The sequence below is a fragment of the Tinamus guttatus genome, unplaced genomic scaffold, assembly GCF_059628265.1.
Source record: "Tinamus guttatus ecotype Peru unplaced genomic scaffold, ASM5962826v1 Tinamus_guttatus_pri_ptg000060l, whole genome shotgun sequence".
In the NCBI taxonomy this organism is placed as follows: Eukaryota; Metazoa; Chordata; class Aves; order Tinamiformes; family Tinamidae; genus Tinamus; species Tinamus guttatus.
Genome location: NW_028288594.1, coordinates 3,916,171 through 3,936,210, shown reverse-complemented (window position 1 = coordinate 3,936,210; position 20,040 = coordinate 3,916,171).

Genomic DNA, 20,040 nt, shown 5'->3' with positions numbered 1-20,040 from the left:
ACGGTTCCATGGAACACAGTTCTTGTGCTGTCAGTGGCTATGGCTAGAAAGGAAATTTCTTAGATATACCTTTGAATACGAGCAAACACTTACAACTAGTATTTATACATAAAGAGCCTGCATAGGTAGAGGAGAACAGTACTGAGATGACTCATTCATTTTGACCTGTTTTGCTGAAGAAACAAGATACTGCCTTTTTGCTGGCTAGAGGTTTTTTCCCCCAAAGCACCTGGCAGAAGTGCTGGGCAAAACTGCGATAATCAGTCCTGGAAGTCACAATTGCATGGATCAGAAATACATTGCACACAGGTCCCGCTGGCTCCCAACCACTGTTTTTTGTGAAAACACTTCAAAGGACCATTTTCACCTGTGAAAAACAGTTTTTTTTAACAGTAGTTTTTGCTCCCTGTACAAAAAACAAGGACAATGGGGAAAATATTTTCCTTTCTTTAGTTTAAATAGTTCAGAAAGATCACTATCCAAAGATTCTAAAAACATGACTCTGCTGTACAAAAAACAGTACTGTGAGAGAATGTTTGTAGTAGAAGGAATATGCACATAGAGTTTGCTTTAGGAGTGCCATAGGAGTCACAGTTATGACTTTTGGGACTTGAGTGGATTTGTTGTTAAAAGAAGCTTACTGCCAAGTGGGTAACAAAAACAACAAAAATCCCCAACATTAATTATTTGAGTAGGTCAAAAATTTTAACAATGCTTCTTTAAACCAGTTGCTGCCTCTCCATGTGTTCCAAAGCAGGAACGGCACTTAGCACATCAGTGATGGAGTAACTTAAGGAGGCGGTTTGTTCTGAGGAATAACATTAGTGCTATTAATGCTAAAGGCCTTGTGGCTCTCCCTTGGTTCTCACCATGGGTGCTGCACCTTGACTGCCTTCTGGCTTGAGAACCTGCATTTCCATCTCATGAAAACCAGAGCATGGAGCAGGTGCTCAGGGAGGTCATTGATGTCAACCTTGTCTTCCCATAGTTTCTGCAGAGCTCTGTGTTGTCAAGCAGAAATGCATAAACTGGTTTTAAACTAGCTAACCAGGAGCTAGCTAGCCAGCCAACCAGCAGTGGAGAAATACGGAGCTCTGCAGGCTAATTGCCCTTCTAAGAGGCTCTATCTTTCAGTTAGACCTCCTACACAGTCAGAGCCCATCTGTAGAGCAACTGCTGAGGGAACTATCAAGGAGCTCTGTTCACCATCCTCCATGCATGGGAGAAAGGAGATGGATGGCAAGATCTCAAAAGAACAACTCTCAGGACAGATCTTAAGCTGGTATTAACCTCCAATTTACTCCAAGTGGAGTTGTGCCACTTAACAAATCCTAGGACTGGAACTCAAGAGCACTGCCTGGATACCTTCTGTATTAAAAAAAAAAAAAAAAAAAAAAAAGTGCCTTTGTATGGGCTACTCTTAGCTACATATATCTATATATTCAGCAGGCTGCCAAGAACTGACAACAGCTTTCTGTCTGCACCCTGACAGCCTTTCTACAGTTTCTGCTCCCCTGCGATATACTGAGTAAGTGCCATCCGCTCACACTAAATAAAGGGTAAAGTGGGCTGTGAACAGGAAGAAAAGGCAGCTCTCCAGTTGTTACAATCCAAATATCCCTTCAATGCATTCTGAAATGCAGAACGTGTTCATAGCACAGACAGACAGTTAGGAAAGGTGGGCAAAGAGACTTTGAAAAAGGAAAAGACATAGAAGAAACAGCAATAGAAGAAAGGTCAAATCCAAGAGGCTGGAACACAGAAAAGGAAATAGGAAGGAAAGGAAGAAAAAGAGATGTGAGGGAACGGCAGATAAAAGAAAAATATAAAATGGTGGAGGTAATACAGGGAAACGAGATCAGAAAGAAAATGATAGAAGAAAAAAGGAGACCTGTGAAGAATGCATTTAGATTTGTAAGCGCTATGAAAAATAAAAGGCACTTAAATACTAAGTATTGTTTTATTCACACATTCTTTAATCTGAAAAATACAGTTTAAGTTGTATCAACTCGCTTTTTAGCTAGTACAGGCTCACCTGGGCTGCAGCAACAATTATCTCCTACCACGTAAACAATACCTGAGTTGTTTGACTGTTATATACCAGCTTGCCTTCAGATCACTGCAACCAGACCGAAGTTGTTTTTCAGTCATGTTTTTAAATATATTGAAAATAAACTAGCTATTTCCTAGTTGTTTTCTATTTTTTTCCCTTGCGTTTTAGTTTCTCCCAGTTCTCTTCCAATCTGTGAGAATCTGTACATTCTTCTTACAGATCCATCTGTACTTCACCAAAGTTCAATGACACTTTTGATACTATATATGACTTCCCCACACAACTTGCTTGTGCGACAAAGGTTTCAAATCTTTGTGCTATGACAGGTCTGAGTGGGGAGTGAGCTGCAAGGTAGTATATATGATCTTGGGATATAGGGAAAAAGCATGTCAGTGATCAATTCCCCATCTTATTCTTTGATTTAAACCTTAGTTCTTAAGAAGTTACAGAGGTTATATCTACAGCACTAAGTGTGTGAATTTGTGTGTAAATGACAGGCAGGTTGCCAGGAACTCAGGTAAGGGAGTTCTTAGCTTTTTAGTGATTACTACACAGGTTACCCAGAGAGCTGGCTATGGAAACAAACATAAATGTGAGGATCCACCCCCATAACTAAATATGAATTAAGCTCCTGGTCTGAGTCACAGTTTTACTTACCATAACATTGAGTTGAGTAAAACAGGCAGCAAGATTTGATGAATGCTTGCCTTTATGTTCCACAAAAAAATCTGCTGCATAAATATTTTATTTAGTTTAAATAGAAAATTCTTTAAATAATTTTTCAACTGTTCTGTTAAAACAGTATTTGGTCCATAAAACACTGACTGCACATTCAAACCTGGCTAAGCTCAACATTTGTCTTTATGTGCTTCATTTTATTTTTTCTTTAAAGGATCTTGAATTTCAGCATGAAGATGACAAAGTGCTGACATTTATATGAACATTTCATTATTATAGTTTGTGTTCAATTAAAATATATGATTGAACTTTACAAATAAAATCTCCTATTCCTTCAGCAACTCTGGTTTGTAATGGGAAGTCCAGCACACTATTTTCAACAGTTTTTTTTTTTTTTTTTTCTGTAGGGGGGATAATCAAATAAAGTCCCAGGTCAAGATGTCCATCAACTTCATAATAAGCAGAGAAAAATACAATATCTATAGATAGAATATCTATAAGATAGGATCTTGGTGTAAGAACTTAGTAAATAACATCTTTCAAATACACATTGACAACAATTTCTCATCAATTGGCTATGATTGATGAATGCTGTTTTTCTCAACTTCTCTGGGAAAACAAAAAAACATGTATACCTTAGGATTTCACTTATGGTAACTCTCACAAAGACATTAGGTGGAAAGAGTGCATATCTTTGCATTTGGAAATGTACCCTTTAGGGGATATTTTAAGAAAAATCATTGCTAGTGTTATAATAAAGCATAGAAGTATCACAATACTTGTTCTCTCCCCCTGCTGTTGGATTCCTAGAATTAATTTAACAAGATGGTAGAGCACAGTTACTGTTTTGATTGCCATTGATAAATCTAAGAATTTTTTGAGAAGACAGAATTTAATTTACTTAACAGAAGTTAAGTAAAGAAAATGTAGTAAGACAACTGTTTTGATTCCTGGTCTTCTAGACTATCACTTGGTTTGAGTGGTTCGTGCTTATTACTCTTCTCTTCAACAGAACATTATGTGAATGAAGAATGTAATTTTTTAAAAAAATATTTCTTTATGAATAGAGAATGATGACTTCTAGAGCAGTGCTTCCTAGAATCAGATAATCTTTATTCTATGTTATAGTGTGGAAAGCTGCATGCACTGAGCTGGTTATGCTTGAATAGCCTAGTTTGAGAACAGTAACCCGCTTTAAGGGGAGGATTGAGAGTGCAGGAATCAAAACTCTCCCAGGGACTGCAAAGCTCAGCAGCACAAAGACAAGACACACAGCACATCCTGGGGACAAAATATAGAATGTATTATTTAAACTTAACTTTGCCACATCATTAAAATAGGATGTGAAAAAAAAACACATAGATGTATGTAATATCAATAAGAGGATAATATCCTTATATATATATATTTACATAGACATGCACAGGTAGCCCTGTACTCAAGTGATTCAATCTGGAATAACTCCAGATAAATATAGCCAACTTGTTGACAAGATCTTTTGAGAATGTTGCCACACACTCAGGGCATGAGTCAGCTTTTCCTTTTGGATGCAGACATCCCCATATACATCTTGATTTAGATGTGGAAAGAGCCTGTAAGACTAGTGTGGCTGAAACTGGAAAAGAACAATCCTATCCAGATTTCATGTCATCCTAATGACATCCTAATCATCCTAATGTGTTTTCTAAAGAAAGGGCGAGAACCCTGTCTGAGCTGCTAAGGTCTGTAGACCTCATAGACTCAGTAGAGATAACAGAGCTTGAAGTCTTCATGCTCAAACTTACAGCACAGTAACTAAACTGACATGAACAGAATTTCAGATCAGTACAAACACGTACCATGGGACCACCATCAATGTGCCTGTTTTAAAGATCAGGTATTTCATATTTGTGTATTTTAGACTTGACAGATTATATTAAAAGACTTCAAATGTTTGTGTTTGAAACAGCTCATGAAGTTAAAGAAGCAAAAATCTAAGGTCATAATTCTCTGTTCAATTTTGATTAAAAATTGATGACCTTTTGTATTTAAAAAAGTATTTGTGCATGCTAAATATATGATGCGTAAGTGTAAAAGTCAATATGTGAGCAGTGCTTTCAGAAAAGTATACTTTCCTGAAATGGAATTTACTCCAGTAATCTAGTACATCCTATAAATAGACTTCCTCAGCTTAATCACTAATTTGCATTGGTATGGAATGCAGTATTTTACTGAGTTAAGATCAGGACTGAACACAGAATCCTGATAACATAAAAAGACAGTTTTAAAAACTAAAATTCAGAAACCCTTTACCATTTACATTAAACAATGTCAATTGAACCATTAGATAAAAGCAAGAAAATGAAAAAAGAAAGCAACATATGAATATTAACTACATCATCTTAGCTGTGAGATAGTGAGTATGTAAATGAGAGTGTTAAGAAAAATAACAATTTTCTTCTTTCAACATGTTTTCTTATCAAATGATTTTCAAGTTTTTAATTTTCAGAAAGTCTTGTAACAACGATTTTACAACATTTAGAATTCATTTAATGTTTGCTTTTCCAAAAAAAGCTAGTAAGAATATATGCACAGTTCCTTTCTTATCCTCATCACAATGTTTCCACATTGGTAAATGGTGATGAATAACAATATAAAGGATGAAACAAGAGATGACTTCGAACACAACTGAAGTATCTCCAAAGTAACAAAGGATTCAATATCTGGTGTTAGTGCACTTGATTTCTGTGATAATAAATTAGGAAAACAGGACTTTCTAGAGTGAACAGGATGCTCAAGGACAAATCATAAATATGAATACTTTAATCTACAGGCATCTGAATTAAGATGGCTGGAAATCTTTGAGTGTCTTTGAAACCCCTAATTCTCTTGGGCTTCAGGGATCTCTCAAGAATTTATGTTTTTACGTTTGTCTTTGGTCAAAAATTGTCATTTTCCAATACTTTCCCAATACTATATAAATACACTTGAATTTTAGTGTGCTTCTGTTTATTTTTCTTGCATATCCTACCATAGTTACAGTTTTACTTGCTCTATTGTATTAAAAGCAGAATGCTCACTTAGTAGCAACTTAAGAAACCCTATTGATCTCTGAAATTACTCTTCCCACACCCCCCATACATCATACCTTCAAGATACGTTCAAAATCTTTAATATAAGCTGATCGATGGGAAAAGACAGTTTCTCCCTCTAAATTAGCACAGCTTCAGGTGTTCACTAAGTTACAAACATATGGACTTTTTTTTTTTTTTTTTTACAATTCATTTTATAAACAACGAAGACTTTCTTTACCAAGGGGAAAAAATAGCAGAGTACGAAGAATCACCATTAGAGGCAAATTAATAAAGTTACACTCTGCCTACAACAGAAGGTAGGTCAAATCTCCTCTGTTTATTTAGCCGCCTCATTCCATTTCTCAGGTCACAGTAAAACGATACCAGAATCTTTACAGCTGCTATCCAAAGAGCTTCCTGCTATCGAGCAAAACGATAGTCATTTGGGCAATCCTTCATCAAAACAGACCTACCACACTTTATTTACATTACCAACCACAGGGACCATAACAACAGCCCCCGACAGAGGCAGAGATCCTCTGCCGTGTTACTCTGTAGGTTCAGCACACACAGTTTCCTTAGCTCTTTATGAGTTCTTTATATAGAGGCAAAAAAATGTATGTGCAGACTGAAAAGATCTTCTGCTGTGGAATGACTTGGCTCAGCTTTTTATTTTCCCTAAAACAGTTCTAATCTGCTGGGAACTTCCTCTGACTTGTAAATAGCTATTGGAAATATTTAGCATTCTTTGGCAAAGAAACAAAAAAAGAAAAACCTTCGGTCAGGTTTGCAAAGCACACATATACTTCTGTATGTCCCCATGGGCTGCAGACAACAAATGTAGGGTTCTGACAGCTCGTCATGAAGCTGAGGAAAGGAGTGAAAGCTTGATTCACGTACATAGGATTAAGACCAAGGACAGATATAGATCCTATTACATTTTTAAAGCAGAAAAACACAGGAAAGTGTGATACTTAATGCATAAGTTTTTTACCTGCTGCTTGGAAGAATATAATAACACGTCTCTGCTGACAATTGCATAAGATCTAATATCTACAGCCATCCAGGACAGAATATTCCCTATTTGCTACTAAGATTTTGATTTCTTTCATCCCATAAACTTAATACATTGCACACATTATCACACAACCACACTGATGGCTGTGCTATTAAAGACTTTCAAGACCTTTAGGTCTAATGCATGAGGAACCCAGACTGTTTTTTTTTTATTACAACTTAATTTAGCAAATAAAGTACTTCTTAATTCCTTCTGGCCATTACACAACTAAACTTCCTTAATTTAAAAAAAATAAAATTTAAGAAGTGATTATGCTAAAAATATTGCATAACAGTACAATGAAGAGAATGAATATAGATTCTCTACATAATCAAATTAAGCTTGTAAAACCTGCTGGTTTTGTAGCACTATTTCCATCACTTCTAATTTCCTGAGATGCAAGACTCAACTATGAAAATAATTTTAGAATCAGTGTCATAAACATCTGAAAAGTCTATTTTAAAAGTTTCTTTCAATAAAATTGCTTTACCAAATTCTTCATAGAATTTAGGATTAGAAATCCTTCATACTAGAGGAGCACAGGAAAAGTTAGGGTTTGATGGGTTTTGTGTTCTTTATCTGGATAAAATCAGCTTTAAAAAAAAATGAAAGTTTGCAGATTGTTAATGGGACCAAAGAGTATTTGGAGAATAAGCATTCACAAGGGTATTTCACTGCTCTGAGCACAAGTTTTCATGAAGTCAAAACCACCCTTTGCACTCAGCTGTCTATCTACAGTACTCGGTAACTGATGCACAGAAATACATAATTTACATCACAGGGGAATATTGCACAAAGCACTGTACTGTGCAGAAAATTATCCTTACTAGTACCTGAATTGGCTAATTCCACCAGGATTTGTAGTGGAAGGAAAACATTTTATAATTGGCCTATCTGCACCATTTTGTTAATAGCTTTGCTTTGGAAAACTAAAGTAGGAAATATTTTTTGTACTTGCACCTCCATTTTGAAAATCCCTCACTCATTCCTCTTGAAAACCCAGTTCATATATAAGAAATATAGAAAAAAAGAGTAAAGAATTTAATTTACAAGATGCCCATCTTTGTAGTTTTGACTTTAACTTTCAAGAAAAATTATATCTGCCACAAGAAGACATTTATTTAGATATGGACTGCTCCATTCAAGTCTTTCGTAAGCCTTGGAAGAGATAAACCCAAGAATAAATCAAGTTTAAAGAAAATTGGAGTTTAAGTTTAAAGAAAATTTAAGAAAAGGGAGACTATGAATGTGATTGAAGCTACTTTGCTGGCTTTGAAATTGTTTTTCTGTCTATATTCCACCTGTTAAGGATAGATGAATTGTTGAAGCTGTGACAAACTTCTTAAATTCAAACATCATTTCTCACGTAGTTTTCTTTTGTGTTTTGATGGAGATATACATTTCAAAATGTTGAGAAAATTGTGTCAATTTATATTGTAATTTCTATTAAAAATAGAAAAACCTTATATGGTTTGTTCCAGGTTCCTTAAATCAATATGCAGGCTGCGCTGTTTAATTGTTTTAACTCTCTTCATACAACAGGATTTTAAGACTCTTAATACTCTGCACCCCAATTTAGGTGATAAATATTGCACTAATGTCTTTTGATTAAAATTTGCATACAGTACACTGAAATTCATCAGCTTGGCAGATAAAGGAGGTTAAAAACAACTCCATGTAGTATAAACAATCACTTTTTTCCTCATTTCTGTACTTATCTGTATCTTCAAATACAACTGAAAGTATATACGTGCAATCTAGAAGTACAAAAATAATGTAAAAATCTTTATAAATAGAGATACTGAGACAGAAAAAATAAGTTAGATGTGATGTCACTTTATTTTGGACTTTAGAACCTGGGTCCTTGTTGTTCATAGATTCACAAGGTGAAAGCTTTCATTAACTCACAAATTCATTCTGGTTAGCATGTTTAAACATCTGTCCTCTTAGATGCTCTTAGAAACTGAGGCATTTGCAATGAAGCACAATTATAGCACATCTTTCATTTGTCAAACATGAGTTGCAGCTCTCTGGATGTTGTTACATACAACATAACAACCAAAAAGCTATTGCTAACAGTGTGACCTTCACATACCATAATACGAGTCCCAGTCAGCGCCCAACATCCTCTCCAACTCCCTCACACACCTCACCTCTTCCTTTCCAAATTCTGCTGTTGATGATTTGTCCCTTCAAACTACTGCTTCATAGGCCTGATGCAAAACTGCATGCAGTTTATGCTCAGACCTTTTTCCTAATGGTCGTATTAAGAATCTTTCCATGTGCATACAGTAGATGAATGTCCTGCCCTTTTAGAGAACTGCATACTTTTTCGGCAGAGGGACAGGATTTTGGACCAGGTCTGTCTCTCGTGCACCATTCTCCCATCAAATCATGCAGCTCTTGCCTTCCTCCTTGCATTAGTTCCTGGCTGCCGGATTAACTCCTGGAGGCCAGGGGCATCTGAGCACACTGAACTGGAACAGCATCCACTGCCAGACAGCCTTGAGAGAGGAGAACCACAAATGCTTTAAAACCTTCACTTCCTTTCTTATTTTCCAGTCCTTTGCCAGGGGCAGCTCATTTAGTCTAGGGAATCAAGCCACAGGAATCTGAAATCTATTTAAAGATACTCATTCTTGAAGGGATTATGATCCCGATTTGATCTCAACTCAAATATATTTTAAAGTTTGACTCTTGAAAGGCCCAAACCCACAGAATTTTAGATTTTATAAACAGATTACACATTAGTATCTGCTACCATAGGGTGAGTATAATGCTTTGTCTGTGTGTATAACTGACAGCCCTGCGGTGTTTCATTCACAAAGTTTGCAGTGTTTTCTGTGTCTGGAAATGGCCTTGCTTTACTTTATTTGGAGGCTAGACTTGGACTTTCAAGAGGAAAGTCCTTACAACTGCTGCCTCCCTTTCAAGCAAACTCAAAGTAGCTACTTTTCACCTTATTAGAGGTGGAAGATGATTAGGCACATTAGCTTTTTATTAGCAGAACAAGCCCACTCTTACAAGCTTGGGCTGATAATCACAAATGCTCTAGCATTTTAAATGCTCAAGCAATCATCAGGTTCATTTCTAGCAAAAAGACCAAAAATATTGTGAACACCTTGATAACTAATTTTCCTGAAGAGATTATATAAACCAATAATTTTAAAAAGATAAAAATCACTTTATATAGCGAGTGTGCATGTGTGTATATATATATATAAAATATTTCTATATATATAAAAATATATAATAGGTCAAATCATTTGGCTACTACAATTGCAACCATAACTGAGGGGTCCTGAATCTCAGTTTGATTAATCCTGAAAAAATATATTTAGTTTTGCCTATTCACAATATTCCTATTTAACATCACTGTATAATTTGAAAGCTTTTTGCTAATACAAATCTATTCATTGATAACTTCAAATTTAGAGAAGGTAGTTATCCTGCCAACTTGTAGTACTGAAAAAAAATCAAACTCTACTCTCAAAAGATTAAGTAATATGGTCTTTCTAAACAACAGTTCAACGGTTCCTAGGTTATTATGCATAGACAGGCTCTTTGATTAAATGCTTAATCTGATAGTGAAACAAAACGATGTTGACAAAACAATAGTGAAACAGTAATGACTAGCATTAAAATTAGCACAGGTTTCTAAACACGATGAAAGTTGCTTCTTTGTAACGAACAAACACCAGTTGTTTCTGAAATTTTAGACAGTTATGGAAATTAAAATTTCAAATGCAGAATATTAAAACAAAAGTTTCTTGACCTATACCTCATCAGCATTTTTGATTAGCCAGTTGACTACTAATTTCTTTTCATTATAGATGCCAATATCATAAAGCAACCATGCTCAAATGAGAGTTCATATAAGGTTATTTGAGAAGAAAGGCTCCAAAACTGGAAGTGGTTATACCTTGCATGTCTTTCTTTTCCATCTATTTCTGGTTTCTCTGATTAGTCTTTCTTTTGATATATAAAATTATTTAATTAAGTCATATATTCAGTAGTACTGAATTGGAAAGATCTTCCAAGGTGGTTGGCCTCACTGGCTACTTTCTCCAACATCCTAATTCACAGTGACTCCCTCAGAAGGCCTATATACACAACACCTACATACATACATAAAAGGAGAAAAAAGGGTGCTGGTGAGCCTGAACTTCTCTCACATTGGTCTATACCCTTCTTCTCCCCCATTTAGAAACCACATACTTCCACTTCCTCAACTTTGGAGCGAAAAAGGAAACTATGGACTTCTATGACCCATGTAACTTAATAGACAATTTCTTTTTTAATGGTTACAGGAGAACAAGCAGAAGAGGGGTGTTGCTACACCTGCAACAACTTTCCAAAACAACAAAAATAATCCCAGTATGAGTAGCAGTGCATTTGATGCAAATAACAAAGTGGAATAGTCTGTTTCTGGATTGCAATGATGGTTCAAGCCCTTCAATACAGAAATGCCAGATAAGAAACAGTAGTAATGGAAGCTGTAAAGCTGTAGTGCATACACTTTTCCCAAAGGAAAACAAAGAACATAAAGCCGAACAGGATTATCACAAGCCATTTTCTATCACAGGCAATCAGTCAAAAGCTTCATCCATTTTCAATGGATATTTCATAGGAGATGATTAGTTTTTAAAGAGAAACATGATTTGCAACATTGCAAACTTAATACACTGTTCTGTTCCAGGACATAGCCATGCAGTGTGGGGTCGCACGTAAAGCAGGAAATATTTGGCTACAGTTTCAGCCATAGGCCTTAATTCATAAATCTGATCCATGTGTGTAGACTGTTCAGTCTGGAACTTTTGTGCCAGTTGGATTCAATTGTCTCAAACTTTCACACTTTTTAAGAGAGGATATGGAAGCATGTGGTGGAATTGGGGCAGTAGGGGGAAATCGAAGCAGGAAGACACTTGGAAGGAGCAAGATGACTTGGAAGAGTTGCATAGCTGGGTTGCATAAATGCATTGAAAAGAATCAATAGGGATTAAGAGCTCTGTAGGCATCTCCTCCTCCTTCTTACCACCTCTCTGAGACTCTTTATCACATTCCCTTAGCAATCTCTGCTGTCCTTTCTTAAAAATTTCCTGTAGTGCTTGTAGGAGAGGCTGTACCAGACCAGGACCTATTGCTGCCCTTACTGAAAAGAAAGGTGAGTGAAAAATAAGAAAGCTCTGCAAAGGCGGCAGGATGGGGGCAAGAACTGCAGGACAGAGGCCCATCTCTACTTCCATCTTTCTTACCCTCTTACCAACAGCAGCAGAAAAAAAGAGAGATGCAAACAGAGAATGGATTTCCCCAGATTTCTCCAGGTATTATCAAAGCCATCAGTCTCAAATGCCACAGTTCGTTTCTAATGGCCACAATAAAAATACAAACTACTTTCTATCCCTATTATCAGTACATTTTGCCCTTAAAAATAGAGGGGCCGCAGGGAAGGTATACACAGTTGCTTCAATGATTGACACTGTAAAGAATCAATTCTAACTCCGTCATCGAGAGGAGAAAGCCCAAACTTCTAAAATTTTGCTTAACGTATGAGTTTTCTCCAGCTTCTTGCTTCCTGTAAGAACCAGTGACTTACAGTGGGTAATGTTTTTAGGCCTCTACCATTTTAAGCCTAAGCTGAGATGTACTGTGTACTAGACAAGAGATTAAACTCATATAAGACAATCAATACACAAAGATTCTCTACCTCCATCTTACCAGTGTTTTTAATACAACTGGAATAGTACAGCAGGAAGAAATGAGATCAGTGGGGCACCGACCGTTCCTCAAATACTTCCATCTTCCAATATATTATAAACATTCATACACAGAGTAAAGAAAACAAGGTACATATGCCAAGCAAGCAGTCCATAAAAATATAGCATAACTGTATGAGAATCTGACAAGGTAAAAGAATTCTGTGAGGTTTTTGTTTGTTTGTTCATTTGTTTGTTTTTCCTCTGTCAGGATTAAAACTTTTACTATTATATATAACCAACTTGGCCATAATTTGGCCAAATAGAATATTTTGGTACCTGTCTCTTGTCTGATGTATTTGGGAGTCAAAGAATGCCTGTACCCATGTACTCTACCTACTTTTCTTAACAGCTCAGTCTAATACAAGGAAGTAACACATAAAGAAAAAATAAGATGTATGCAAGATACACCCATTCAAAAAGTAGAAGGTGAAAGGATACATCTTCTACAAAATCACGTAGAAAACAGCTAGAGTATTTACCCAGAGAGACCTCGGTGCTTCTTTAACCTCAACCTTTAGCTTCTATCTTCTGGGACAGTACCTAAATCCGTAGGTTACATATGTTAAGCTAATGTAGAATACTCTGTAACGCTCCTGTTGATGATTGTATGAAAAAAAAAAAAAAATTGGGGGGCCAAAGGCAGAAAATGAGAAGGACCAAGTCAAGTAGTTTGGTTGTTCCCAAGTTTTTAAGCTACAGAGTATGGAGAGATCAAGTTCAGCTAACCCAGGTTAGATGTAAGACCATATGGTCATCCCTAAGCGGGATGGCTGTAGAGTCACTGAATCACAGCATTTCCTTTACCAGAGTGCTGGGAACTGAATAGCAGTTATGCCTCTGCTTCTTTCTTTGTTGGGTAAGTTAAATGAAGTTAACCCTCTGTCTGCTACTAAACAAGTAATACTGTCCCTGAATTCTGTCCTAAAATAACATTTTGCAAGCATATGTATACTTGTGTTTTTTTTTTTTTTTTTTTTTTTTTTTTTTAAATGCACTTGCAGCACTCTGGATACATGCTTCCTTATAGTGCCATAAAAATATCATGGTGAGCCACTGCCAAGAAAATAGTAATAGGATAATCTGTCTAATAAAGCCAGACGTTTCTTAGTTCAGCTTCAGGGAAGAAACAACTTGCCACACCAGCAGCTGAAGCACCCTGCGTCAACAAGATGGAATGCAACTTATTTCATGCTGCAGTGTGCATTAGAACAGAAATCAGGGCACAATTACTGCTTGACGTGCAGGGTTCGTCCAGGCGTAATAGCAGCACTGAGAGTGTGCTATGATGGAAAACATCTGGCCCACTTGGGTCTTCTCTTACCTAGCCAGCCTGGATTTGTCCACTGACAATAAGCCAGCTGGTCATTCCTTTCATAAACACCAGTTAAATATCTGCTGATATTCACTTAGGAAACATGCTAAATATGAGAGATCTAAGCTCTGTGCAAAGAGAAACTGTCTTCAAGAAATATTATTACCCTTTTCTAAAACAAGCCACAAAACTAACACTTTTTGCAGTGATACAGGCAATGTGGCACTGTGACGCTTTGGGCACATCATTTTTTCTAAGCCAGACGTGACAGGATATCCTTCAACAAAAGAAATTGCAATGTTTGTACAGCATTTGATTTATTTTTTCCTCCAATATCCCCACACAGGCATGAAATTTTGAAAACTTATTCTTTTGACTGATGTAAGAAGGGGACAGCTCTGTGTAGGTAAAAAGCAGATGAACAAAAGCCTATAGCAAAAAGAATGAGTTTTGAAAAAAATGAAAACCCTGCTCCAAACCAGAACAGAAAAAGAGAACCAAGAATTAGGGCCAGTTCTTTGCTGTTTTACCTTTCATTTACTTTCTTTTCAGTTACATTTTATCATCCTTCCAGGAAGTTCCCTTATTCTTCTCAAATGAAGAAACAAAAATTTGGGCATAACAATGCAAATGACAAGACAGCAGGGTTTTCCCTGTAAAATTTGGTCACTCTAAAGGAATGAAATAAGATTCTTGACACTCTGTACTTGTGTCCCACATTGGAGTGCAGATTTCTACATTTTCTACTTGTATTTTAAAATGTTACTGGAAAAAAAGAGAGCTAATAAAACTTTGGCCACTTGCCTATGATGTTAATCACTTTGTGTTACAAGTTTCCCCTAATATATTTAGTGTATTTCCCTAATTCATGAGGGCGTATGGTGTGTATATACACATATTCTGAATGCTACACGTCATTTGGCTCATGACTTAGGAAAACACGGAATATGCATAAACATAAGTTGCAATGAAGCCACATCTGGAAATCCTGTACTAAAGTGCTTCCATCAGGTGGAGCTAGAGAGGAGAAAGAAGCGTTTAGCCAAAAGCGCGCTACAAATTTGAAATAAAACAGATGTGTTTTCAGGCAGCAATGCTGTAACTTAATGTAACTTTTGGCATGACATCTGAAGTGCCAATGTGCTGTGTTATGCTTCACAGCCACCCTCGCACCACTACAGATACCGAAAGGGGCTCAGAGAATTTTCATTCTTTATTTTGATGCCTTCTTTCCTTCCCTCCTTATCACGCTTTTCCTTTTCTTTTTCAAAAAGTAGTCTCCTATCCACAGGATGAAAAGGTAAACAAACTCTTCCTTACATATACCACCATACTATAAAAACAAAGAAACACTAAGCAGAATTTTACAGCAAGCAGTCAGAAAGATATTAAGAGAATAAATTTGCCTAGACTTGCCTTATGAAGAAGTGTGGTAAAATTAATAAAAATAAGTCATTTTCAGGGTATGCATTCCATTTGCAAACATTCTTTCTAGAAGTCCTACTAGCTTCTAGTAACATTAATTCTAACATTACCAGTGACATTGGCAAAAATATATGTCGACTAAAAATAAAAGCTCACAAAACACATATATCTGAAAATGTTATTAAATAAGCAAAGCCATTCCAAAATAATTGTTAAAATCTTTTGATAAAGTCCTGGTTGAAACCATTGGTTCTCATACTGAGGGGACAAACAAACAAGAGGTTAGTTTGTAGCAGTAAAGCACTCTTTATGCAGATATTTTGAAAGGGAATCTACAACCAGTCTTAACCCCAAATAAACTGGTTATAGAGGAGAATGGAAATGTCATCAATGCAGATTAGTTGAGACAGAGAGAATATTCATTGAACTTGGAGGTTCACCTCCAAGTACTTCACGTGAGTTCCGAAGTCAAAACCTTTAGGTGACAGCAAAAGTAGTTTATAGAAACTGCCCAGGGAACAGGAAGCTATATTTCATAACTTCCATAAGTTATAAGAAAGGGGAAGAAATCTATCAAAGAGAGTAGGGCTGTATAATTTGTAAGTTAAGGAACAACACTGCAAAAATATCTGGGAAACTTGAAACCTGGAACTGAACCAGAAGCCATAAACTTACATTAAGTGATCAACTGAATATGACCTTATTATCACTGAGAGAGCTCTCTTACACACAGACAAGCCGTACATTAATTTTGGCAAAAGTAGCTACCTTACACTGCCAATGAAGGTACAGAAACTTGCTTGAAGTCTATTCCCTCAGCACATTAAAAAAAAAAAAAAAGTTTAAATTTCCGCCTTAATTAAAACAGTGCAAACAAGCGAGTCCAGAGAAACACCCATCTCAAAAGGAAGAGACAAACTTTGTAAATAAATAACAAATACACAAAATATCAGGCCAGAGTTTAATGCAATCTCTGTTGTCTGATACTATTTGGTTCTTAAAATAACATACCTGAGACTTTTAGCTTAGCATGCTGCCTAGAAATCACAACCCATCTGGAAAGTTAGGGAAAGGAAAACAAGGACAAACCCAGCTTGTATCCCTGAGAAGAAAACCTCAGCTGGAACTATGATTAGATCAAGGCACATATGGTCCTCAGCACTCACCTGCTAAATTAACTTCTTATACTCCCCTCAGTTTTATCTTTTGAAATTTCCAACCTGAAGCTTATAATGATAATGTTATGGCATGGGCCAAGTTAAATTGATGTAGTAATACCTCTCAGGGGCTGCAAAGAGCTTGAAACAGTGCAAGTGGGAGGGATGAATTACCAGCTGCTGGCTAACGATCAGTAGCACATGATGCTCTGGAAGGACTTCAGGATTACTCCCTCAGCACCAAGCTCTGACCACAGCTGCTGTGGTGGAGATGGGTTCACCCACCTGGCAGTCTAACTCTCAGCTGTCAGTAAAGATGCTTCAGAAGCTGGGAGGGTGATCTTGCTAATGTTTTTAGCTCAAGAGGTGGAAGCAGTACTAAAACTGTTCCTATAGTAGATATAGGCAGAAGAGTCTCAGGTGGAATAATATAACGAAAAAGTTGCTCTAAAGCTTCTAAACTGCCCCACGATGTGAACCAAAGCACAGTAAAGTGGAGCCAACTGAGAGATTAACTTCGAAGTGGCACTCCTCAGCTCAACTAAAATGATGAAAACATACCCTCACTGTCCATTTGAATTTATTCTGTTGCTTAAACAAAGAACAAAGTCATCAGTTATGACTCATCTGCTGAAAATAGACATTAGTCTTTCATAAATCCACCTGCTGATAATATACTGCATTAGTCTAGGGAATAATGAGGTTTTAGTGAAAAATGAAGGAGATATCATCCTGTTTCACTGTCTGGGTTCTCTCTGCATAACTGAGATACGCTATCCAGAAGAGTATTCTACCAAGATGAAACTCTTCTATATTAAGTTTCAAAACCTGAGGACTCTGAAGTTTAATAGGAAAAAAAATTACTTTCACTTTAATAAACTATGAATGGAATCATATTATCCTACAAAAAGTATGTGTAAAAAGAAACACGATAAGGTTTCTATTTTTTATTTCAAAAGCAACCTTTTAAAATCTTATTTATTTTCAGCTTGTTGTAAACATATTTCAGCAACGGGAAGATGGCAGAAGATATAACATTATAAAGTTGAGCAGTGTCTTATATATCTATGATCTTTATGGGGCACTTTTTTTCAAGAGCATCCATATTTCAGGTAGATATGTGTTCCAATTACCATGAAATGCAAGTGAAAAGCTCAAAATATAGAAATGTAATTTCTTTTTACATGATCTGAAGCAATAACTTCTCAAAAGTCCTGTTTATCATTAATATTTAACTATCCTAAAGAATTTAAGAATAAATGAAGATTTTTTAAAAATGAACCATCATTCAGAACATTTTGTATTTGGGAGAAGAATAAATCTCTACTGCTTGGCATATGGATATAATATTTAAACATTTTCACATATACTATATATCTGAAAAACAGAAATATCAGAAAAGTATTTGATGTCTATGTATGTAGAGGAATTTGATTTGTATTTTAAAATTCCAGCTCTCATTTTAAAATATTTTATACCTTTACTTTTAAACTCCTGTATGATTTAATTTCCTTAAAATAATCAAATGTACCACAAAAGACATCATTATCATTTTTTTTCCTGAAGACTCCGTGGTCTAATTTTCTCATTGGTCAAGAATAAGAAAGAGCTAATGCCCACACTGAAAACAGGGATTAAAAATCACCTTCTTCTTGCCACACATGCTTGATTTATCAAAGCAGGAGAAACATCCTCTATTGCTCCAGGAAACAACCTGACAAGTAGTGTGTTAATACAACATTATGATTTCCCACTGTCATCCTTGAGGAACATCAAATCCAGCACAAGTCAAAGCTCTAAAAAAATAGGAGCAATGGAGTTAGGATAAAAAAAAGGCAACTAACCTATTCATTACTGCTGCATTTCTATATTAGAAAAACAAACATGGGTAAAAGGTCACAGATATTGTAACCCCCGTGTAAGTGTAATATTTCCTACGTGTGTTTTCCTACATGTAGTGTATGTTGTATACATATTGCACATGTGTTGTTTTGCGGAGACAAGCTGTCGGTTTACATGGGATATATCAGCTAATCACAGCTTTGATGACAGCTTACCCTAGAATAGTTTTATTGCTCTGTTTCCCAAAGAAAAGGTAGACAGATTATATCTTATGAATTATCAAGACATAACTCAAAGCAGAATCAAGATAGAGATGATCAAGCTATGTTTAAAAATGTGATCTTCTGAAATTATATGATTACATAGCACTCACTGAAAAGTTATGGATCTAGACCTTTTAGTTTTAGTAAATGCATTATACACATAATTCCAACAGGTATAAATAAGAGGAACAAGCTGATTAGAGCATAAATGTCTTCTGAAAGAAAGTCTTGGCTATCCGGCTTGATTTGCAAATTGAAAATACAAGTATTTTTTGTTTGGTTTTGTAGTACATATATTTCATAAGATCACTGCACTAAAATCTAGAAAGCACTCTGGAAACTTTTCTTAATCTTACCTTTTTTTTTTTTTTTTTTTTCCCTCTGTTCTTATTGGAATCAACCAGACTGCATTACTGGACAGCTTTTTGTCCGTGGACTAAAGCTATGTCTCTATTTGCTCACATGATACAGATTTGCCTAGTCTTTCACTTTTTTAAAAATGCGGTTTGCCTCCTAATATACTTGATCTAATCTGTATCTTTAAAAAAGATTTGTAGCTGGTCACTGAATGTAAAATTCTGTTATTCTTTAATGGCCAGTGAAATACCAACATCATCAAATCCATTTTACGACATGGCATATAAATGCTATCTGGCAGAATCTTCATGATTTTTTAAAAGGTATTTGAAAAACATATATTTAAAATGACTTTTGCATTTTGCTTACAAATTTACATGTACTTGCTGAATTCACATTCTACTTGTTTCCCTTTGAAATTGCACTGAATCCTTATGAATTTTAGGATTAAGGATAAAGGTCTTCTGAGGGAATTTCTCTAATTCTTTTTTTCTTTCTTTCTTTCTAGGATAAGTATTTAATTTAATAATCCTTTCATATGAAGACCCATTTTAATACTATTATTTTTAAGAAATATATCTTTTTGAATGGACTTGAAATTTTTGTTTTGTAGGGCATATCACAAGTTCTGGTCTCTTTTAGAGTTGATAGGAAATGAAAACAAAAAAAAACCAGAAATTTATTATCATAGATATTTCAGAAAAATATTTTGGATTAATCTAAATAATCCATTTTGATGTGACTATGTTAAATAATTTATCCAGTAGGCAAACAAATGTAAAATTCTTAAATACTTAAAAGATTTTCTTCACTATAGGATCATAAAAACCTTTAAGTTTTCACTAAACATCTACTTCAGTCAAGTCAGTTTTCAATCAAAATATTCATCAAAATGTTCCTACTAGCATCAAATTTTGATTTAGTAATAATAATTTTATGTTTATACAGCATTCCATCCCAAAGTGGATGTTGTTTTCATTTATTAAAATTGTGCATATTTTCATAATTTAATTGTATCTTTGAGCTTGTGTTATATTTGCATTTAATATCCCTAAACGCCCACTCTAATTTCAATCTATACTTA